This window comes from Mixophyes fleayi, chromosome 3, assembly GCF_038048845.1.
Source record: "Mixophyes fleayi isolate aMixFle1 chromosome 3, aMixFle1.hap1, whole genome shotgun sequence".
NCBI classification, from domain to species: domain Eukaryota; kingdom Metazoa; phylum Chordata; class Amphibia; order Anura; family Limnodynastidae; genus Mixophyes; species Mixophyes fleayi.
In genome coordinates this window covers 263,021,976-263,047,288 of record NC_134404.1, presented here as the reverse complement: position 1 = coordinate 263,047,288, position 25,313 = coordinate 263,021,976, and the positions used below count along the sequence as shown (strand labels likewise).

General features: G+C 43.2%; 1 long non-coding RNA gene across 1 annotated transcript; it reads right to left on the bottom strand.

Moving 5' to 3' along the window:
- Positions 1-688: 688 nt before the first annotated feature.
- On the bottom strand, positions 689-24,253 carry LOC142142949 (uncharacterized). Its single transcript, XR_012689418.1, has 3 exons — positions 24,144-24,253; positions 23,867-24,046; positions 689-789 (listed from the first exon to the last, which is right to left on the bottom strand). It is a non-coding gene; the product is annotated as an uncharacterized LOC142142949 (long non-coding RNA).
- Positions 24,254-25,313: the final 1,060 nt, after the last annotated feature.

The window sequence follows — 25,313 nt, the reverse complement described above, 5'->3', positions numbered from 1 at the left end:
AATAGAGACGCATTGACTTGTGAGAGAACAGCGCCATCTTGTGGCTGAACTGAGCAACAGCCCTGTTTTACTATAATAATGAACCCAGCCTACAGTTTTAACAGAGACTTAACCAGGACTGTTAACCCTTCTGGAAACCTCTGCAGGACATTTCAACACTATCAAATTCCTGTGCACAGGTCGGCCCAGGACAGAGTTGAAAATATGGTAACGTTACCGGAGATATTATTGGTGCACCAAATGTTTTAGATGAATGTTAATGTTATGTGATTTACCTAAGAGTTGATTTAGTGATATTGAAGGTGTGACATTCAGTGTTAGCGGTACCGCTGCGATTCAAGTTAACCCAGAGGGAATAGCATGGTACCCCAAACACCTGAATTGGAAGGAGCCCTCTAGTGGGCGCGGTAGTGATCGTGAGAGTCTTGATTGGTTATTATCGATGGTTACTTGCATCATCACCAGTCAGATATCGTTAACTTGAAAGTAGTACCTGTGATTACCAGTGTGCCTTATTAGACAAAGTACATTGTAGATGTTATCGCTATTGTGCCTTATACGCATCAGGTGTATGTTATATGTTAAATGCTATTGTTCTCTATACTGACCAGACACATTATTTTGTCACTACTATTGGGCTGCGGGGGTCAGTGGTGCGGTGGCCTACCAAATCCATCCTTACCGCATTCTTAATAAACCCAAGTTGTTTGATCAATCCTTGTGCCTTTCATTGAAATATTCATCTCATGGCCACCGGATATCCGAAACAGAAAAGAACCTGACTCGTATCTGGAAGACAAGGTAAGGGAAGGATTTCCCATCAGTACTCGACCACCACAAATCTATCATTGGAGGTGCTAAAACATTTAAATATGATTTTAACTGGAAATGCCATTGTTGCATTCTGATTATTAGATTGGGAAATATGCTTTAACTGGGAAATTTGGCTCCCCGAGATCCGAACCCGCCCGAACTTTGCCTATGCGAGTATCGAGCATAGGCATTGTGACGTCGTCGGATCTCGGGGCTCGGTTCTCGCGATATTTGAAATGCATAAATACCCGCCTCCACAGCAATCCATCGCCATTTGACAGAGGAGAGAGCAGGGTTAGGTCACAGGCTGTATTAGAGCAGGGAAAGAGCATTAATTGTATACCTTATTCTTTAAATTATTATTGCAATTCTGTAACCATTTCTATTAGCAATTTTTAGAGGAGGATAGAGGGGGCTTTTTTTTTCTTCAATATTTTGCACTACAAGTGCTTTGGGGTGTCCCATATTCCCCAGTGTGAAACAGTAATTTTTCTGGCTGCCAAAAGTCATATTTAGCAGCAGTATCTAATACAATATTTTGCATTACAAGTGCTTTAGGGTGTCCCATATTCCCCAGTGTGAAACAGTAATTTTTCTGGCTGCCAAAAGTCATATTTAGCAGCAGTATCTAATAAAATATTTTGCACTACAAGTGCTTTGGGGTGTCTCATATTCCCCAGTGTGAAACACTAATTTTTCTGGCTGTAAAAAGTCAGCAGTATCTATTGAATATTTTGCACTACAAGTACAAAATGGGATCATTAAAATGGATTCAAAGCAGTCCACATATGAGCAGGATCAGCAAGCAGGTGCTGGCACCATTCCTGATGGTAGTGTTCCCAGTACATCATCTGGTAAAGCCTATGTAAAAAAGTACATAATATTTTTAAATCAGGGAAAAAAACACACACCCAAATTTTTTTTACCGTGTTGAAGCGAAAAAGTGTAACTGAGAAAAAGTTAACTGCCAATAAAAAAAAAAAATTGCCAACATACCATTCTACACACGCATTGGCAAAGAAAGAATGAGGCCTTCACCTTTCTCTATTACTGCCAGATCTAAAAATGTTACTGAGCCTTCTTCTTGCACAGGCACTTGTGACCCAGCAAGACCAAGTAATTTGGAGTCTAAAAGTGGTGCACAACTACTGTTACGCGTGAAAGCAGAGCTGCAAGAAAACAGTAAGGCATTAGAGGATAATGTACGCTCTGAATCAGAAATGACGCCAATCCCTGTGTAGAGTACATCCACCAGTGGTATGTCTAATCGTGAGCATTCTGTTTGTGTACCCATAAAGAAGGGCCCTTTCAGCAGTTCTGTTGATGTGTGCCAGAACAGCCCAAGTGTAGCCGGTGATACACAAATTGAGGATGCCACTATGGAATTAGAAGAGGATGAGGGGGAGATTTGTGTAGGCGACGAGGGCGCTAATGAGGATGTTGATGAGGATGAGGTTGTTTGTCTAAGTCCTGCACCAGTGGCAACAGTTCTGGCACGTGACAAGAAAAAGGCCATTGTCATGCCTGGGCATAAAACAAAAAAATCCACTTCTTATGTGTGGAATTATTTCTACCCAAATCCAGACAACAGTTGTATAGCCATTTATAGTGTATGTCAAGCCACAGTCAGTCGAGGGAGGGACCTTAACCATCTTGGAACCTCATCTATGTTACGCCATTTGACGAGAGTTCATGGCAAAGTGTTGGGAAAAGCTGAAAGTTCTTCCAAAAAAATTACAAGCACTCCATCATCAGCTAGGACTCTCCGCTCACCGACATCCTGACAGCTACAAAATACACCCACTCCACCCTTATCAATATCCTCAGTAGCGCTCAGTTAGCCCTGCATCCCACTTATTAAGGCTGGATGACTCCTGCACTCTAATTGATTCCTCTGAAGAAAGCATTGGTCCCACTGCTGTTGCTGTTGCTGCTGCTGGGGGTGAATCGTCAGCCCAGAGGAAGGCCAAGAAAAAGAGCAGTCCTACATTACAACAATTAACTGTGAAACAATCATTTGCTAGGGGAAACAAATATGACAGCAGTCACCCAGTCGCCAAGCGAATCACAGACGCCATGGCTACCATGTTGGTGTTAGATCTGCGTCCAATATCCCCAATAAACGCAGCTGGTTTTTCACAGTTCTTTGAGGTTTTGTGTCCGCGTTACAGAATTCCATCCCGACACCATTTTTCCCATAAAGCTATTCCACAACCACACCAAAAAGTGTATACAAATGTAGAGATTACACTGAAAAATGCCATTCTGCCCACTGTTCACTTAACCACAGATATGTGGACAAACCAAAGACTATATGACTGTGACAGCCCACTGGGTTGGTCATTCGCCTTCACCAGCAGGAACAGTAGCAGCATGTACACCACTAAGTAACATCTCACAGGCAGGCTACTCTTTGTATCACCGGCTTCACTAACAGGCATACAGCTGACAATTTGTTACGAAAACTAAGAGATGTTATTGATACATGGCTTATACCACTTGGACTCTCCCCAGGATATGTCATTTCTGATAACGCCAACAATATAGTGTAAGCATTACAGCTGGGTGAATTCCATCACATTCCCTGTTTTGCTCACACCATCAACTTGGTGGTGCAGAGCTTCCTAAGAAATAACCGTGAGGTGCAGGAGATGCTTTCGGTGGCCCGTAAAATTTCAACCCATTTCAGGCATTCTGCCACAGCATGTAGGGGATTGCAGCAGCTCCAAGAACAGTTTAACTTGCCCTACCACCAACTTTAGCAAGAGGTGTTAACTAGGTGGAATTCCACCCTGTACATGCTTCAGAGGATGGAGGAACAGCGCAAAGCCATCCAAGCATATTGCACAAGCCATGACATTGGGAAAGGAGGGGGGATGTATTTCACTCTTGCACAGTGGGGAATCCTTTCAGTGCTATGCAAGGTGCTGAAACCATTTGGAGTTGTGACGTGTGAAGTGAGTGCAGACTCTGCTATCTTGAGCCAAGTCATTCCTTTAATTAGACTATTGGAAAAGCAGCTTGAGAAACTGAAGGAGGAGATGAAAGAAAGCAATTCCGCAAAGTATGTTGGCCTTGTAGATCAAGTACTTAATTCGCTTCACAATGATCCTCAAGTTATTAAAATCTTGAACTCGGATTACTACGTTTTGGCCACTGTGCTTGATCCAAGGTTTAAGACCTACATTGAGTCTTTGCTTCAAAATGAGCGAGATGTGAACTTTTGCAGGGAGCTATTGCTCAGCAAGTTGGCCACTGAACTGGGCCTTGGCTTGATGACGTGTCCTCCTTCAGTTTCTCAAGCAGCTGCTGCTCGTAAAAAATTTCATTTTTCAAAGCGAAGCAGGGAAGACGCATTTGGCATACCAGAACAGTTGAACATCTGGGCTGGTTTGAAAGATTTTTCAAAAAAATGTGTGACCATGCCCATAACTCCATCCAATCCGAGTATTAACATGCAAAGAATGGTGGAGGATTATTTTCAAGAGGTAATTGATATGGAAATTTCAGACAGTCCTTTTCCTTACTGGGAAGAAAAGCAGGCCATTTGGAAACCCATGTACAAACTTGCTTTGCAATACCTAAGCTGCCCACCCTCCAGTGTGTACTCTGAACGAGTATTCAGCACATCCGGGAACCTAGTCAGTGATCGCCTTAGGAGGTTACTTTCAAAAATGTAGAGAAAATGATGTTCAAAAAAATGAACTACATCTTCCACGAGGAAGGCCTTCACCATCAAAAACATCCAAGCACTGACAGTTCTCTAATGGCAGATTCAAGCGGCGATGAATTGATAGTTTGTGATGATGACGTACACACTGATGAGGGTGAGGATGAAGCTGAAGATGATGACAATAGCATCTTTTTAAAACTTTCTATTTAAGTGTAGGGTGCAATCTACCCCCAAAGAGGAAAGGGACTTGGGGCATTTCTATATCACGTACCGTCTTGAAAGGCTGCTGTTTGGGCAGTTTCTCATTAAGGGTAGGGTGTCATACACAGACTGACCCCAAACTGGCTTTGTCCATTTCAATTAATATTGTACAGTCTATAACGGCTGAATTTTTGGGTATTTTATACAAGTGGAGGAGGGCCTATAGAGACAGAAACCAAACTGCCTTTGTCCATTTGTTTACATATTTAACTATAAGTGTAGGGTGTAATATACATCCAAAGACGATGGCTGTATTGCCAATATGCATAGATGGAGAGGAAGACAATCTGGTTTGTGTGTAGAATTAATGAAGGCCTACCAGGAATGAAACTGTTTTTTGGATAATTTATTAGCTTTACAATTACATTACTTATCCAAGAAACAGGTGGAGCACTAAATTTGGTTATTTTAGGCCCAAAAACATTGATTTTTAAACAAAATAGCAAAACAAAACCAAACAAAACCAAAACACACAATGACGGTTTGGCAAAACCAAAACCCGACGGTAATCCAGTTCAGTCAGTGAGCATCTCTACTTAGAAGTAATTTATGGTATAAATTTAATTATATAAATAAGCGCCGTGCATTATTTCCTTTAGTTTGCCAAGGCACTTATTTTTGATATTGTGTATATTTTTTTTTTTTTAACTCTTTATGTGAAGAGGAAACAACAAGAACAGTACAGACAACATTTTTGACAAGAAAAATCTTAGTAATCAAGGTGTTTCCTCTGAGTTTTATACTTTTATATAGGTGGGGAGGGTGAGAAAGGGAGGGAGGGGGGAAGAAAGGCACAAATATTGTCAACAATATAGCTAATAAATAAATAGGCGCGCTGTCTTGGAACATTGCCAAGAAAAGCTGGGACACACAGTTACCATGACTACCCGAAAGAGAAGTAGCATACAGACATTACTCACCAGCCACGCGCCATGTCCAGCCTGGGGGGGTCCAGAGGCGGCCCAAGAGTTATGTTCCATCTACAGGAGGAGGAGCCGTATTGGATAGGCAGCTACGGCTTTCTAGAAAGTACCACGGGGCCCACACCTTATCGAAGTTATATAAATTTATCATGGAGGTAGCATGTTATACTCTCCATGCTTGCGACATGCCCTATGTATGACCGTAACTCCTGCATAGAGGGAGCCCTAGGGTCTTTCCAGTGCTTTGCTTTTAGGGATTTAGCGGCTGCCAGAATATGGGAGATAAGCTTGTTAGAAGGCGCGCTCTCATCAGGTATAGGGCGAGAGAGAAGGAATGACCAGGGATCCTTACTTAACTGTTGTTCTGACACAGAGTTTATGTGTATGAACCATGTTCCAGAAAGGAACTATGCGAGGGCAGGTCCACCATATATGTAGCATCGTACCTCTCTGGCTACATTCCCGCCAGCAGCTCTGAGTGGCCGTAGGAAACATCCGAGACAGCTTATCAGGAGTATAGTACCACCTATAGTACACTTTATAAGCAGTTTCCTTAATCAGTGTAGAGATCGAGCTCTTGGCAATCCCCTCCCTGACCTCCTCCCAGCATAAGTCGTCTGGAGGAGGACACAAGTCGTTTTCCCATTCCCGCTCATGTCGGCCTGGAGTATCGAAAGTGTAATCTATGAGCCAATTATATATCTGGGAGATCATCCCTTTAGTGAGAGGTGAATGTAAACACATGTACTCAAAAGAGGTCGGGGTCCGAAGAGCCTCCTGGGGGGGCAAAGACATGACGAAGTGTCAAACCTGGAAGTACTCAAAAAAGAACGGACGAAACGGTTCAAAATTATGATAAAGTTCTGACATAGAAGCCCAAGTTTGATTAACCACCAGGTCCGAAACCACCCGTAGTCCCGCTTTTATCCAGTGTTACAACTCTGTCTGTTGTTTGTACCTAGCAGCAGTGCCTCATACCACCAGAGGTGCTGCTGTTCTGCTCCTGAACTCTGCAACATGTCTGAAGGAGTTAATCTCCTTGTCTGATGCTAATTAGAACTGCACCTGTTGCACTGCTTTAAATACCTGCCTCTAGCTGTGCTCTGAGCAGTTCATCCGTTTGCTCCTGGCTGCTGCTAACCTGCTCCTGTGCTAATTGATATATACCTGCTGGACTGAACTTCTGTGTATGACCTATTAAAGTAATTCTATTGTTTTCAAATAAGCATTGCCCAAGCGATTGTATTGTGTTTCTAACGCACAAAGTGATTTATTTTAGCAGATGTAAATAGTCAACAATTCAATACATTATTATATTATGATAAAGTACAGTACAGCCAATACCAAAAGTTACATACATACATACCGCGCTCTTATCGCATTGCGCTCGCTGTGCAACCACGGGGACCCAATGGACAGTATATCTGCTTAGAATACTGTGTCAGAAGTGACTGAGGCTGGTGGGAGATGCAGCTATTGTATATACAGTCAGTGTTTCATTGTGAACAATAGAGATGACGTAGCTTGCTTCTATAGGTCCAGACGTTGGGTGGGTTCAGGGTAAATAGATCATAGGCTGATTCAATGTAAGGAATCCAAAGGAGGGGGTCATCTCTCTAGGGGGTCTGCTCCTTTCATAGCCAGCATCATACAAAGGTTTATTCTCTAATATCAATAACTAAAGTATGCAATGTGCGATCTCTTTGCCGACTGCACCGGACAGCTGCTGATGAATAGGGCTTTAATATGACACCAGGCGTGGTACCTTTCCTATAACCTGAACCTTGAATATCACTGAAGTGTACATATAATCACTATATATATATATATATATATATATATATATATATATATATATATATATATAGACTAATAATAAACCAAATACTATCTGCTCCTAAATTACAGTGTGATGGAACCAATATGAATATGAATTATATAAATAACTAAATGTTGTAATGCGAGTGTGTGCGTGCGTACTTTACCGTGCGATCGTACCACGCCATGTGTTACGTGGCGTACGGATCGCAATCGCACGGCAAAACAATATTAAACCAATATACTTTCGTTCATCCAATTATACGACTTCGACAGTTCCACCCTTTGATAGTACAATAAACTATCACCTTAAAGATGTTATATGCAGGATCTCAGTACCACGTTTCGTTATGTAATACAAGTCCCCCTTGGTGTATGACCACGCTGTTTGTAGATCTAAACAAGTTATCATAAAAGAGTCTTAATCCTCTAAACGACTTCTTCTTTTACTATAGACCGTACATTTCTGGAGCTTGGAGATAACCTTTTGTATGCCCTTCAAGGGTGCAATAAAACACGTAATACATTATTAGGAACGGTACAAGGTACAATAGAACATGTATCAGCTATACAGAATTCTCTACTACAGTTCTTCAAGTTTAACAGGTTCATCTGTCCAACGCATGTCTTCAAGCTCAGAATACATTTAAACACTTCATGTTCATCAATAGCATCATCCTATGTCTATCAATAATGCCATATACAATCTCCTTCAGCTTGCGTTAATATACACACTTCTAATAATGTCATCAGTTCTTTTCATTAACACTTGTGGTCGGGCTATTGTCTGTTCATTCTTCTTAGTCTTCCAATACTCAGATTTAACAGTGATCGGCTTGCAAAGCATTGGGAGACTTCAGACTAAGGGACCTAGATGTCGTACTCTTTCCCCTAGTGACCTCCCACCCATAGTTCGGGTACCTCAAGAATATTTAGTGGAAAGAGAACTAATCCTACCTGATATAATCATTGAGGTATGTGAGAGCACGCCCAGCACTTTGTTTGGTCTAAAACCTTACCCTCCCAAGAATGATAATCATTCTCAAGGATGCCTGCTCATGTCCGAATATTACTGGACTGGCATCGCTGGGTGTACCTCTTTTTAACCATGGGGTCGCCGTACTTACGGACGTAATGCTACTCAGACAATAGCCCCTCGCACTTTCTCCAAGCTCCAAGGTTTCCAGATTTTCCTTTACCCCTGAATTGAATAGAATAATTGGCTGGACTGATTATGCTACTAACTTCTCCTTCCTCCCCAATACCTCCTTATCATTACCTGAACCAGTCTCTGTCACCTGCTAATAATCAAAAGAGTTAACCGTCCTGAGAAGAGAATGAAATGAGAGAACACAAAACAGGAAAAACTACAACTTTATGCTGGACAACTGTCTTAGCCTTTGGCTCAGGTGCTACTAACTGCATTTGAGGCCTTCCAGAACAGACTCATGAGTGCCCTTGGACCCTTTCCTGAGTGTTGGCCCCTCTGCAGTGGGTGGAATGGGCACCAGTGTGTCTCTGCTACCCTTGAAGCCGTGATGCTGGTAGCCTACACCTGGTACCTGTCTGTCAAATAACCTGAGCCTAAGAAATTACTGCTCCACAACTTACTCTCCCGATCCAACATCCTGACAGTTAGTGTGACTTTTCAGGAAACAGTGTTTTGGACGTTCTCGGTTGCTGTCTCACTATTTACCTTCTCTGAAGGTCTGACTTAGCCTCCCAGTTACAATCTCCTCTCACGAGGGGTCAAGAACATTTCAAAATCGTCAGGTTAAGAGGCTACCCAGGAGTGATCTCTTGGTGGCGGGGAAGGACTAGTAGCCGAAGCTATCAGTCCCTTCAATCGAGTTCGATCTCTTATTCTATTCAATTCATTCTACCTAGTACCACTACTTTATGTTCACACTGGTTTATGGCTAATTGAAAGTATGTGATTTGTTACCACTACTCATACATTATACCTCTATTATCAATAACATGAATACCCCTATCATCTATTATAACTCTAGGACTATCACATTGAATAACAAAAGCTTTGAGTATGATACAGTAATACATTAGACACATTTCAATACCCCTTTACTCAGACATATTTCATTGGCACACCAGTGTATACTTGAGGATCCTGCATGGTGGTAATTGGATGACGTGGATTTGTTTTACCTGGAGGAAAACCCATCAGCAGGAGGGATATGGGATGGCTCTATTGGTATCATTTTCCTGACATTCTCTCAATCAAGATAGGACTTTGCCGTCCTACTAGCTTGAGACGAAATATCTGGTGCACCCCAATATACTCTTACCAGCTTGCACATACCTTCTGCACCCAGCTGAGCCAGACCATTTGCTTTCTCCTCTGGGTCTGGGAGATACACTCTGGGAGCTACTGGTTTACCTTGTCCATCTCTCCAGGGTCCGCCAGACTCCTCACCACATCTCTTCACCTTCCAGACAGTTTATTCCTCAGGTAACACAAATCTTCATATATTAACCAATATGTGTATGCGCGCATGTGTGTGTGTGTGTTCACATTTTAAAACTAAAACAATACAACGAAAAACAAAACATAGATTTGTTAGCTGTCACATAAAACCCTGCTGTCTATTTGACAGCTGTGTTCGCCCTGGTGTGATAGCCATGTATGGTCAGGTGTAAGTGTGGATTTTACTAGCAGCTACTTCAGTTGGTAACTGTGTCACTGTATAAAGTCCTCTATGTAGTGTCCTAATCATGTGCTGGTTTTGCTATAAAACGATTTTCCAGTTAACTCAACATCGCCCCCTAGACTAGAAGAATGCTGAAGACCAATGTATATCAATCGATTTTTTCTCTGCCAACTCACATGCCATTCTCAGTACCTGACATTCAGCTACTTGACTAAGTGGGAAAGGCAAAGGGGTCTATTTCTATAACACTTTCTTGAAATCCAGTATCCAGTACATGTCTAACAGTGAAAAATATAAAACACGAAAATTCTACATTTTCTAGGGTTTCACATTATGTCGTATCTTGTGGTAAAAATCCTATTCCAATATTCTATACAGAGATGCATATCTGTATGTCTAACCTCCAGCAATCTCCTATCCACCCTTTGTGCATCCATATCAAAGGCACAATTTTGTACAGGAGGCACGAATCATAAAACGAAAAAAAACAAAAACGAAAAAAAACAAAACAGATATGCAATCTATAAAACATGAATCGTATTTCCACAACAGAACCTTTCTGCTTAAAATCAGCAGTTTCTATACGCATGAAAACAAAACCCCTGACTGTTTCTGTAACTCATGTTAATCTAGTGTGTGTATCTCTGAACTTGTCTTATGTAAAAAATAAAAATATGTCTTAGCCCCATTGTTGAGACTGTGTCTGATTTTATCTCCACCAGAGCAGAGAGAGAGAGATGGAGAGAGAGAGGGAGGGAGAGAGAGAGGGAGGGAGAGAGAGAGGGAGGGAGAGAGAGAGGGAGGGAGAGAGAGAGGGAGGGAGAGAGAGAGGGAGGGAGAGAGAGAGAGAGGGAGAGAGAGAGAGAGGGAGAGAGAGAGAGGGAGAGAGAGAGAGAGAGGGAGGTACTAGCGTTTGTGTAAAGAATGAGAAATAGGAAAACAATGAATGATGGGAATACAAAGATTTGAATACAAACATACATGCAGAAAGGGAGATTTTTTACGACAAAATGACAGCTGGATTGGACTCTGACTCTATGGGGAAATGGCTGTATTCATTTAACTATGATCCCTCCCAAGAATGACTAGGGGGTCTTAACCGTGCAATCCAGTGTTGTCCGTCATTTGTTTATTAAGAACTCGGTATCTCATTGACTACATACCTTTTCAACGGACTTTCCTAACTTATAATAGAGAAATGTAAAAATTAACTGTTGATGACTCATCTGAGATACATAAATGATATTTTGGAGCAAAGTATGTATATACTTCATTGTTGGATAATGATTCTCAGCCAAACAAATTATCATGAGACACTGCAGCCTAAAACAAAGAGTGTTCCATTTATCTATTGTTAATTAGTCTTTCAAGAGTAATTCTTCTATTTCTCTATCTCACCCCTTTCAAACACTACGTCTATACTTCTTTTGTCTACCTTTATCTGTGAAGAAAAGACAAGATAGTTATCTTTAAACAACAAACAAACCAAACATTCTCATTCTTTACCATCGGCCAGCGATTTAGGAAAACAAACATTTGACAACATAAAACAAACAAACAAACAAAATCAACAAAGATTAACTTTTAAAATCAGTTTCTTTCTACACTTTGCACCTTAATACTTACCACAGTTTTAAACTTTACTTTGTCTAGTTGTAGGATTACAGGTCTGACCTGAACTCTAGAGTTGATTATTGCTTTCACGCACAGCATTTGCTGCTATTACATGTGCGGGCAGGTGTGAGTTTTCTAGTCTATGTGAATTCCTTCTTGGATGATATCTATGTGACCCACCCCTATGTGTATTGTCACTTTCCTTTTTACAATCTCTCCTAATGTGTCCTTCTTCTCTGCAATTGTAACATCTCATTATTCTGGGTTTCCTGTTATGTGGGTTGTATGCTGGTGGTCGTGTGTGCAGTCCTTCTAGTGCTGGGATACTTACCATCATAACCCTATTACTTAGTGTCTCTTTCTGTTTATTTTTATCATGTCCTACAGCTGACTCCCTGAGAACACTTACAGTACTTCCTCTCCAGTATGGTAATGAAGTTTGCACCCTTCTTTTCAAGTTTTCCTTGAGTCCATCCATTAGAACTTTAACAGCAACCTCTCTGTAGGGTACATTATCCTTTATGTCTGATACCCCAGTATATTTGGCCATCGCTACCAGAGCCCTGCAAAAATAGTCTGTTGCTTTTTCACTATCTTTTTGCTTGATAGTAAAAATTTTACTCCAGTCCACTATCACTGGAAAATATATGGCCAACTGCGTGATTATCTGTCTAATATTGTCCTGATTATCATCCTCGGTTAAGGATTCATCCTCCTCCAACATACAATCCTTAATGAACTTTTGTATATCAGTATTGAGAGGAAGACAGGCCTTCAACATTACTCGCCAATCGTTATTAGTTGGCTCGTACACATTACCATAATATCTAATAAACTGCTGACATTTAGTCAAATCTTTCCTAGGATCAGGGAAATCAGACAAAATTGAAAATATTTCAGATCTAGTGCATGGATCACGCTTTGCTACATGTTTTAAGGGAACATCACTATCTCTGTCCGCTTTCCCATTGGGAACTGCTGTTATGCAGACAGGATGTAAGTCTACCAAATGACTATGTTCTGAACTAGTTGCTGAAATTGCTGCTGCAGTACAATGGATGTCTCCCCCTGTGTTAACCTTTACATTATTCCCACCACTTTCAGCCGCTGCCCCTGCTGGTGGGATCGTTCCTTCTCTTTGTCCTGAAACATTACTTTTAACATTACTTAAAACAACATACAAGTTACTAGTTACAGTTTTTACATTTTTGGTATTGGCTGTACTATCCGCCGCGACCGAATTTGTCGCGGGCGTGTTTGCGCTCAGTTCGCCACGCTTAGCAACGCACACTTCCGGAATGCTTGTTTCCGGTACGCTTACTTCCGCTGAACACGTGTTTCCTTGCCACGTGTTCCCTTCTTGTTGCCACAATTTTAAACAGACATCATGTTCAATTCTCATTTTTGTTGATTTAATCAACCGCACTTTATCTCTAACATTATTTAACAACTCTGAGTCAAGAGTACCTATGTTTGGGAAAGGTTTCACACACTCCCGGGTCATCTTGACCCATTTGTCACAGTATGTCGTAGCATACGCACCGTATTTATTATACATAACATACTTTGCCGAACCAACCGGCCATTCATTAGGCAGCACAACATGAACTATCTCTAGCATTTGCTTTGCATCCATTGTGAAAACAACCTATTTCTCAACGCTACACAAAAAGACTTTTACCTGTTCTCCTATTAAACAGAACCTACTAGAGATTTTTTTTATTCGTGGACGTTTTCAACAGGCACGTCACCTTAAAGATATCAATGCGCTTCCTAGTTTGAGTACTTTACCACTGTTAGCACCCGATATCAATCAAGAATATCAGTGGTTGCAGCGTATTTCCTCCCACATCTCCCAAGTCGCAATCACGGCTGCACTAAATCAACCATGCGATCCGATCGCACCGCTTACGTATACTATCAGTAAGCTTTGCGATTAATATTTGGGAATGCCGCGAAAACCTGTTATTTCCGCTTCGAGTATGCCATGCATACTCTGTGGTGTCTCTTTGTCACCTGCTCTTATTAGAACAGAACACCACTCAAACAAAGGTTTCTTTATATCCTGCTCAGCCCTAGAACAGAACCTTTGTTGTCAGGTCACCTTTTTTACCATGCCCCGTCAGACATACCTGAACCAAAGCGCTATCAATTTTAAATAGTTCCACACTGCCCTCCCAATACTCAATCAAGGCCCTGCCATGCGGTCCAACCGCAGATACTCAGAGATTTTAGTTATCTGTGAACATCGTGATTAGTATTAGGCACACGTGTAAAAACATATAGTTGCCTATTATACTTTTGCCTTTATGTATAAATAACATTCACATGCACACACATAACCTTTGTTTTCTGTACAGAAAATAAATTTCCCAAACAATGGCACTATCTTTTCAGAGATTTTACCAAGTGATTACACTATGTATATATAACAGACTATGATCATGACTGTTTACACATGTGGCAACAATACCGGAAGTACACATACTTTATGCAGGAAGTACATATACCTTATGCAATGCTATACCCTTTAAAACGCAAAACGACAATAAAAAGAAACATTTTTCTTTCTTGTCCCTAGATTCTTATTAGCGTTCCTTCAGTCTATGCAACAACGGACATTCGGTTTCGCAACACACAGTGAACCACAGGTCTTAAACACATTGCGTTCTTTCCTGTTATGCGACGCATCCGCCAATCCACCCTTTGTTGAGGAACCGAATACCGTGAGCGTTGCATACCTGCCGATAACGTAACTCCTAAACTGACGAGCCCCCAATTATTAAAGTAATTCTATTGTTTTCAAATAAGCATTGTCCAAACGATTGTATTGTGTTTCTAACGCAAAAAGTGATTTATTTTAGCAGATGTAAATAGTCAACAATTCAATACATTATTATATTATGATAAAGTACAGTACAGCCAATACCAAAAGTTACATACATACATACCGAGCTCTTATCGCATTGCGCTCGCTCCGCAACCACAGGACCCAATGGACAGTATATCTGCTTAGAATACTGTGTCAGAAGTGACTGAGGCTGGTGGGGGATGCAGCTATTATATATACAGTCAGTGTTTCATTGTGAACAATAGAGATGACGTAGCTTGCTTCTATAGGTCCAGACGTTGGGTGGGTTCAGGGTAAACAGATTATAGGCCGATTCAATCTAAGGAATCCAAAGGAGGGGGTCATCTCTCCAGGGGGTCTGCTCCTTTCATAGCCAGCATCATACAAAGGTTTATTCTCTAATATCAATAACTAAAGTATGCAATGTGCGATCTCTTTGCCGACTGCACCGGACAGCTGCTGATGAATAGGGCTTTAATATGACACCAGGCGTGGTACCTTTCCTATAACCTGAACCTTGAATATCACTGAAGTGTACATATAATCACTATATATATATATATATATATAGACTAATAATAAACCAAATACTATCTGCTCCTAAATTACAGTGTGATGGAACCAATATGAATATGAATTATATAAATAACTAAATGTTGTAATGCGAGTGTGTGCGTGCGTACTTTACCGTGTTACGTGGCGTACGGATCGCAATCACACGGCAAAACAATATTAAACCAATATACTTTTGTTCATCCAATTATACGACTTCGACAGACCCCTGCCTGTACCTTGGACTTTGCCTGCTTGCCTGAGACCCCGAATCATTTGCCTGTACCTTGGACCACGCTATTTTGCCTGTTGCCCTGACCTTTTGGACAGACTTCTGGACCTCGCTAATTTGCTTGATCTCTGCCTGGCTATTTGGATTTGTTTGTCTGATCACTGTTTTATCCCTGGACTCTGTCTGCTTTCCTGGACAGCCTTGTGCCTTCTGGATTGGGGTAAAACTTATTATACTTGTTCCTGCCATTTTACTATACAGTCTCTTTTGGAACCTGTTATACGTGGATTTGAGTTATCTTTGTTAATATATTTACCTGAATAAAGACACTTTGCCTTACACTACCGTTGCTCTTCGTGAATGCACTGGGATTCATAACATGATGAAATGCCATGCAATCTGGGCCTGCTGATTGCACGCCCTCTGCCTTAGTCCTGGAATTCCTAGTGTTTTTGCATTGAACTCTGTGTTTGGCTATTAGACATGTCAGTAAATCCACAATTACAAATGCTGCAAATAGACATTGTTCAGCTCAGTTACCAAATCATACAGGTTTCCACTTTACTCCAAGAACTGCTTAAAACCCTTCCTGCTGCTGTGTTAAGTAGTTTCAACACTAATTCTGATTTTAAAGCAACAATCTCCTCTAATGAAAGCATGCAGACCACAGAGAATGCTCCAAGAACTTTTTCTGACATTGGTGCTGCATCTATGATAATGCCAGCGGTCCCTACCATTAGGGATTCTAAACGACCAAGCTACCTGCGTCCCCCTCTCACTGAGGAGGAACGATGGCGCAGAAGGATTGGTAAACTATGCCTCTACTGCGCCAGTGGCGAACATTTCTTACAAAGCTCTCCGCTCCGCAGACCACAACATCCTATGGAGCAGCCTTCAGTGTGCTCCTCTCCAGACCCTGGATAGTTCTGCACGTCACCTCCTGTTGCTTTACTTCGGCCTAATCTGCCAGTTCCAGTTGCCGCCTGTCTTTGGTGTCAGTTCCAGTTGCCGCCTGTCCTGCGGTGCCAGTTCCAGTTGCCGCCTGTCCTGCGGTGCCAGTTCCAGCTACAGCCAGTCCTGAGTCTCCTGCCACTGTGTCCGGTCCTGAGTCCGCTGTGTCTGGTCCTGAGTCCGGTCCTGAGTCTGCTGCCTCTACTCCCGGGTCTTCAGCCGCTGCCTCTACTCCCGGGTCTTCAGCCGCTGCCTCTACTCCCGGGTCTTCAGCCGCTGCCTCTACTCCCGGGTCTTCAGCTCCAGAGGGCGTGCTGCCCTTGAAGTCTGCTCCAGAGAGGGTGCTGCCCTTACAGCCCGCTCCAGAGAGGGCGCTGCCCTTACAGCCCGCTCCAGAGAGGGCGCTGCACTTACAGCCCGCTCCAGAGAGGGCGCTGCCCTTACAGCCCGCTCCAGAGAGGGCGCTGCCCTTACAGCCCGCTCCAGAGAGGGCGCTGCCCTTACAGCCCGCTCCAGAGAGGGCGCTGCCCTTACAGCCCGCTCCAGAGAGGGCGCTGCCCTTACAGCCCGCTCCAGAGAGGGCTCTGTCCCTCCAGCCCGCTCCAGAGAGGGCCCTGTCCCTCCAGTCCCCGCCCGAGTTGCCTGTCCATGCGGTTCAGCCCGAGTTGCCTGTCCATGCGGTTCAGCCCGAGTTGCCTGTCCATGCGGTTCAGCCCGAGTTACCACTTAGTGCTGTCTGCTCTGAGGCATCTCACGGTGCTGTCTGCTCTGAGGCATCTCACGGTGCTGTCTGCTCTGAGGCATCTCACGGTGCTGTCTGCTCTGAGGCATCTCACGGTGCTGTCTGCTCTGAGGCATCTCACGGTGCTGTCTGCTCTGAGGCATCTCACGGTGCTGTCTGCTCTGAGGCATCTCACGGTGCTGTCTGCTCTGAGGCATCTCACGGTGCTGTCTGCTCTGAGGCATCTCACGGTGCTGTCTGCTCTGAGGCATCTCACGGTGCTGTCTGCTCTGAGGCATCTCACGGTGCTGTCTGCTCTGAGGCATCTCACGGTGCTGTCTGCTCTGAGGCATCTCACGGTGCTGTCTGCTCTGAGGCATCTCACGGTGCTGTCTGCTCTGAGGCATCTCACGGTGCTGTCTGCTCTGAGGCATCTCACGGTGCTGTCTGCTCTGAGGCATCTCACGGTGCTGTCTGCTCTGAGGCATCTCACGGTGCTGTCTGCTCTGAGGCATCTCACGGTGCTGTCTGCTCTGAGGCATCTCACGGTGCTGTCTGCTCTGAGGCATCTCACGGTGCTGTCTGCTCTGAGGCATCTCACAGTGCTATCCAGACAGAGTGCTGTGCCCAGTTCGGGCTTCCCGTCAAGTGTGCCCAACTTGCCGTCCCAGTCGGGGACTCCTGCTCTGCCGTTCCAGTTGAGGACTCTCCAGAGACTGCTGCACAAGCTGGGTACTCTCCAATGACTGCTATTGAGCCTGAATGCCCAAAAGCCTCTTCTGAGTCATCAGATCCTCCTCCAGTCTTCTTTGATGGAGACATCAAACAGTTTGTTACAGTACTCGAACTTTCCATGAAACAGTTTCAAGAATGTCCAGATTATTTTGTTGACCAATTTAACCAAGTGGGTTTAATCATTATGTGTTTTAGAGGGGAGTCACAAACCTGGGCCTTCTCATTACTAAATTCCGATGACCCCATTATTCATAATACCATGGACTTTGTTAATGCTGTTTGTCAGAAGTACACTCCATCCATAGTCAAGTCATCCGATCAAGATTTTTCTGTGCCCATTCCAGCCTGTGCGTCAGTTCCTGCACTTGTCCATAAGACCTCTATGAATGTGTCTTCCATCAGACAGTCTAGGTCACCTAGGGAGAAGGTTAGCAAGAACGGGAAAAACCTTGCTTTGCCACTTTAGTCACAACAAACACCAACCTTGGTGACTGGCTTTTTGGGCATACCGCCATCTTCTAATAGAATAAAAGGTCCTATCCCGACCCTTGGCTGGGACTCAGACTCTGAGAGTGAATTTGTTGAAGATACAAGAGACTTAGTGGACGAACTTACCAATTCTTTTGTTTTTGAGTAATTGGGTCTTCTCTGTACTCCTTTGGAGAAGAGCCCAATTGGATGTTCAGGAAGATCCAATAAAAAGAAAAAGAAGAGGAGGAATACCTGAAGGGAGCTTGTATGGAGCGTCTGGAATCCGCTCCTTAAAGTGGGGGCTATGTTACAACTCTGTCTGTTGTTTGTACCTAGCAGCAGTGCCTCATACCACCAAAAGGTGCTGCTGTTCTGCTCCTGAACTCTGCAACATGCCTGAAGGAGTTAATCTCCTTGTCTGATGCTAATTAGAACTGCACCTGTTGCACTGCTTTAAGTACCTGCCTCTAGCTGTGCTCTGAGCAGTTCATCCGTTTGCTCCTGGCTGCTGCTAACCTGCTCCTGTGCTAATTGATATATACCTGCTGGACTGAACTTCTGTGTATGACCCCTGCCTGTACCTTGGACCTTGCCTGCTTGCCTGAGACCCCGAATCATTTGCCTGTACCTTGGACCACGCTATTTTGCCTGTTGCCCTGACCTTTTGGACAGACTTCTGGACCTCGCTAATTTGCTTGATCTCTGCCTGGCTATTTGGATTTGTTTGTCTGATCAGTTTTATCCCTGGACTCTGTCTGCTTTCCTGGACAGCCTTGTGCCTTCTGGACTGGAGTAAAACTTATTATACTTGTTCCTGCCATTTTACTATACAGTCTCTTTTGGAACCTGTTATACGTGGATTTGAGTTATCTTTGTTAATATATTTACCTGAATAAAGAAACTTTGTCTTACACTACCGTTGCTCTTCGTGAATGCACTGGGATTCATAACATTCAGTGTTTAAATTGCTGGGTTGAATTCCCAGGAGGGAAGCGTGGGTTGCCCCAGAGAGGGGTCAGAGGTGAAATAGGGGAGGACAAATTATACTTGACCCGGCATGAGTCCCAGAGGGATAAACAGAATTTAAGAGTTTGAAGAGAGGAGGCCGCTAGTGGTCTATCTATATTAGCCAAACCCCAGAGTGATGCCATATAGGGGATCCCAACATAGTGGGTCTCCAGGTCCACCCAGGCTATGGGCTGATAAGGCGCATAAGTTACCGCCACCTGGGTCAAGTGGGATGCTAAATAGTAAAATTTAATGTCTGGAAAACCCCTGCCTCCCCGAGCCCTGGGCTTCTTAAGCACTGCTATCGAAATTCTAGGGGGCTTGGCACGCCATATAAACTTTAGAAATGAAGAATGCAAATCCCTAAACAAAGAGTCGGGAACCCTCACAGGGAGAGTCTGGAAAAGATATAGAAGTTTAGGGATCAAGTTCATCTTAATAGCAATAATCCTCCCCAGCCACGATATGATATAGCTCTTCCAAGTCTCCAGCTCCTGTTTGATTTTTGACAGAAGGGGGGGAAGTTTTCCCGATACAATCTCTCATAGGACGAGGTGAGATAAACTCCAAGATATTTTATCTTATTTACCTGCCAGCATAGTGCAAAATTAGTCTGTAAACTGGACCTAAGGTAAGTTGAAGCGTGGAGGAGTATGGCCTCAGATTTAACAAAGTTAATTTTGTAGCCAGACAGGAGGCCATATTCATCCCTAAGTTTATAAAGGGCGGGTAAAGACTCCTGAGGATTCGTCAGAGAAAGAAGTATGTCAGCTGCGAAGAGAGAGACCTTGAATTCCCGCGGTCCCACTGTCACACCTGAGATCGACGTTGACTGTCTGATCATCACCGCCAAGGGTTCTATCACTAATGCAAAAATTAAGGGCGAAAGGGGGCAGCCCTGCTTCGTCCCGTTGGAGAGGAAGAGAGGGTCGGAAAGAAATCCATTAACCAGAACCCTAGCTGAGGGAGAGTTATAGAGGGCAGATACTCCGGTCAGAAATTCAGCCGTGAAGCCGTACGCCTTCAAAGCTATGTCATAAAATCCCAAGAAATCCGATCGAATGCCTTTTCGGCTTCCAGTGAGAGCATCATGGCCGGAAGGCGCCTTTGATTTATGATTTGAACAAGGTCGATTGCGCGGCGAGTATTATCCCTCGCCTGGCGACCCGGGATGAAACCCACTTATCATAATGGATTAGACCCGGAAGGACTTTATTCAGACGGGTAGCCAGGATCTTTGCGTATAGCTTAATGTCGACATTGAGAAGGGAGATGAAACGGTAGCTTGCACAGTCGCTAGGGTCTTTTCCCTCCTTATGTATAACTACAATACGCGCCTCTAACATTGATTTCGGAAAGGGTTCACCATGTAAGACAGCGTTGAACAGGGAGCGGAGGTGGGGAACCAAGGTCTGGGAAAATCTTTTATAGTAGGCTGCGGAGAAGCCATCGGGCCCTGGGGCCTTGGAGGTCTTTTGGGCCTTGATAACTGCCAGTATTTCCTCCGAAGTAATCTCCTCATTTAATTGTTGGACTAGGCTGTTGGAAAGGGTAGGGAGGTTCGCTTGCCTCAAGAAAGCTGCTATTGTGTCCGCGGGAGGGGCACTCCCGGGATTTAGAGCATCCAAGTTGTACAGTGCAGAATAAAATTTCTGAAACTCTCGTCCTATTTGATTGGGACGGTAAATAGGTAGGCCGGAAGGCGACTTCAGCGCCATGACGTTGTTTTGAGATCTTTGGGCCCTCAGACGGGAAGCTAGTATTCTGTCAGCTTTATCTCCCTTTTCATAGAACGTCTGCCTCAGCCGTTTCAAGGCCGAGGCAGTGAATTCAGAGAGAAGGAGGTTCAAATCAGATCTCACCTTTAGAAGTTTGGTCAGTACCTCTTCATTAGGGGAGAGTTTATGCTGTCTCTCCAAAGTCTGGAGTTGAATAGTTAGTGACGCACGTTTAGAGGTGGCCAGCTTCTTACGGCGCGAGGCCATGCTAATAAGATGGCCACGCACCACTGCCTTATGAGCTTCCCAGAGGGTCATAGGGGAAGTATCAGGAAGGTCATTAAAGAGAAAATACTCGTCAAGGAGGGTCCGGAGCTCTAAGATAAGTGACTGATCATGGAGAATGGAGTCATTAATGCGCCACGAGGCGGGACGAGGATGGGGTACTATGCTGATAGGTCAGCTGATATAGGAGAGTGGTCAGACCAAACCATTGGGTGTATGTGAGCCGCCCTGAGTCTTAAAGACAGATCGTGGCTGAGGAAGACCATGTCTATTCGTGAGTAGGTACCATGGACCGGGGAGTAAAATGTGTAATCTCGGGATGAGGGTTCCCTGAGCCTCCAGGAGTCAAAGAGGAGATGATGGGAAAGAAGGGATACAAAGGCCTTAGATTTACGGGACTCCGAGCCACTGACGGGAGGGAGCAAAGTGGACGACCTATCTATGGTATCATCTACTACAACATTAAAGTACCCTGCCATAATCACTTCTCCCTGGCGTACCTGAGAGAGCAAAGAATCCAGGGCAGCCAGGAATGAACGCCGATTTTGATTTAGGCCATATACATTAACTAGGGTGCATATAGTATTATTGAGTTTGCCCACTAGGATTAGAAAACGACCTTCAGGATCAGAATGAGATGTCAAAAGCTCAAAAGTTACGATATTGTGTATATTTTAATATAGGAATTGTTTATTTCTCGAGACCTGGGGAGAAAGTTTGTTTTTTCAGTTTAAACCTTACTAGAGGAAATGCATTATTTCTGTATTTATATATATATATATATATATATATATATATATATATATATATATATCAGATACAATAAACCTTTGTTTAGGAAGTCTTTTGTGTATCTCGCTGTAAGGAAATGCCTTGTTTGGGGTTTGCAACTTTTCTTGGGGAATTCTTTTTTTGGATGAAATGGGTATTCTGCAACTATTGGAAGAAAGCACCCATGCTAATCTCATGTTGGTTAGACCTTTTAATGTGAGTGTCCAATACCCCTTAAGGGAAAAGAAGGGATAATTAGACTTGCTGTCAGATGTCCACTGTAAGATGCAGGAAATCACAGCAAGGTTTTAGGAATCACAGTAAAGCGTAAATATTACTAGCTTTGCATTGCATGTAAATCCATGTTTGGATAAACAAATTGCATCCCGATTCTAAAAATAGCCTGTGAGGCTGTGTCTAATACTGTATTTAAAAAAAAAAAAAAGAGCCCTTGTAAACTGAAATGTAACATTCTGATGTTCCATCTGACCTGACCACTGATACCTTTAATCAGTGAAACTGCCCTTGTCAGGACACTTGAGCGAAATAAACATCACTATTTGCTTCAGGACCCTACTTGACAACTTCTTCAATATTGCTGTACTTCTGTGACCTACAGATTAGACCCTAAATCTAATCTGTCCTCCGGCCGTTTGAGGTTTGGACCCAGCTCTCCAGTACCATCGCTCTGCTGCTACCCAGCAGCTCTGGCCGCTGTGATACGCCTGGGGGGGGTCCATCCACAGCACCCTGATCCATACTAAGCTGTCAAAAGTACCAGTCCAAGTGTACCAGCACTGGAGAATGAAACCACTCCTGACCAAAATTATCCACTCAGACCAGGTAGGATTTGTTCCAGGGCGCGAAGCTAGTGACAATACTACTAAAATAATTGATTTGATCCAGCATGCCACTATTATCAAATATTCCACCGTTTTATTATCTACAGATGCGGAAAAAGCCTTCGATAGAGTGGATTGGGATTTCATACAGGGAACACTTAGTCATTTGGGTCTGGAGCCGGTGGGGTTGGCGAGAATTCAAACATTGTACACACACCTAACGGCAAGAGTTAGAAGTAACGGGGACCTATCAGAACCCTTTAATATAGCTAACGGAACGAGGCAGGGCTGTCCCCTTTCTCCCATGATATTCATCCTATGTATGGAGGCTCTATTAGAGCAAACCCAGACATTTCAGGGATTCGGGTGGGAGAGAGGGAATTCAAATTAGCCCTCTTTGCGGATGACCTTCTAGCCATCCTTACGAATCCGACCGTCTCAATTCCGAACCTGGTGTCGGAATTTCGTGTTTATGGAGAACTATCCTATTTTAAAATTAATTATTCAAAGTCAGTGGCCCTTAATATTTCCTCCCCACCCAACATAATTGAAGGTCTGAAATCGGCTTTTCCCTTTGTCTGGCACCCCACGCACCTTAAGTATTTGGGGGTGATCATAAACAAAGACAGTTCAAAAATATATGCAGATAACTTCCTACCTATTACGATGACCATACGCTCCAATCTGAGGGATTGGCTTCAGAAGGACTTTTCCCTGATAGGTAGAGTTAATGTCGTCAAAATGAACTTACTCCCTACTACACACGCTACCATTTTGTGATTTTTAATTAATATGTCTCATTTTCAGAAAATGTAAAATTATAATTAATTATGCTATATTTTTACACCCAATAACACTCCTAAAACAGCACCTCAGGCTGGAAGGGGCAGGGGAAAAAAGGAAAAACCACAACCAATAATTAGTATCTTTCAGAATACATTGTAATGTTCCTCCTCACCTGTTGTTCCTTGCAGGGGGTCCTGATTAGCACAAGCAGCCACTTGTAGTCGATTGGATTCTTTGTTGTAACCTAGCCAGCCCCATCCTGAACCCTGCACTGCAACGGATGTAGTGGTGACCTTCTCCTTAAACTTCTCAAAGGAGCCAAAGTCGCGTTTCATTGTCTCTAAAAGTTCACCTAATACAGCAAAATGTATTATCATGAGGAAAAAATACAAAACAATGTAATGTAAGTCGGTAGACAACAAAACATTTGATATGAAACATACACTGACCTTGAGGTTCTCCGCCCCCATTGGAAGAAAGATTTGTCCAGAAGATGGTGTGATTTATATGGCCCCAACCATTAAATTTAAGGGCAGGCTGGAGAGAGACCTGAGCAGTAACATCAGTGCCGTAACTAGACATTTTAGTGCCCTGGGCGAGAAAGGGCACCGGCGCCCCCATCTTAGTGGGAGTGACCTTTGTCGAGTGGGTGTGGCCAACCTAATGTGGGGGTGTGGCTAGAACTTTTCCTTCTATGTGTCATGTGTTCTTGAAAGCTGTAAAGAACTCCAACGATGGTGAAAAAACTTGTATCTAGAAGAAAACCTATACACACTACGCAATATATGTATATATATATGTATATGTATAAATATATATATATGTATGTATGTATATGTGTATATATATATTGTGGCAAGAGCCCGCTACTGCAGAAGCACACGCGAACAACTTCTTCCTTTTATGTAGTTTTATTGTCAGGATGGTAAATGTTTTGACACCGTATACTTGCACAGCAATCATGGAGACACTAAACGCTAGCTATACATAGACCAGCTCTTTCTAAGGACCAGCCAGCTTTCCCAGTGTTGGTCTCAGTGAACAAATGGCACAAACAAGCTTTTATACATGATACTCCTCCCCCAGCCTTAGCTTGATGGACAGGTGACACTCCCACCTTCTCTTTAAGAGAAAACGCCCATCACTGGCTTTTAAATCATGTAAGTTAACCAACTTTAAACTACACATAAGTCTTTGCATATTATCAGATAAATGCCTCCCTGTGTTTGCGTGGGTTTACTCCGGGTGCTCCGGTTTCCTCCCACACTCCAAAAACATACTGGTAGGTTAATTGGCTGCAATCAAATTGACCCTAGTCTCTCCCTCTCTGTCTGTGAGTGTGTGTCTATAGTAGGGAATTTAGACTGTAAGCTCCAATGGGGCAGGGACTGATGTGAATGAGTTCTCTGTACAGCGCTACTAAATTAGTGGCGCTATATAAATAAATGATGATGATGATATATATATATATATATATATATATATATATATCTCTATCTATCTATCTATCTATATATATATATATATATATATATATCTATATGTATATCTATCAATGAGTAATTAACAATATAGGGACATTATTAATTTTGACTGATCCAGTGATAGCATAATTTTTC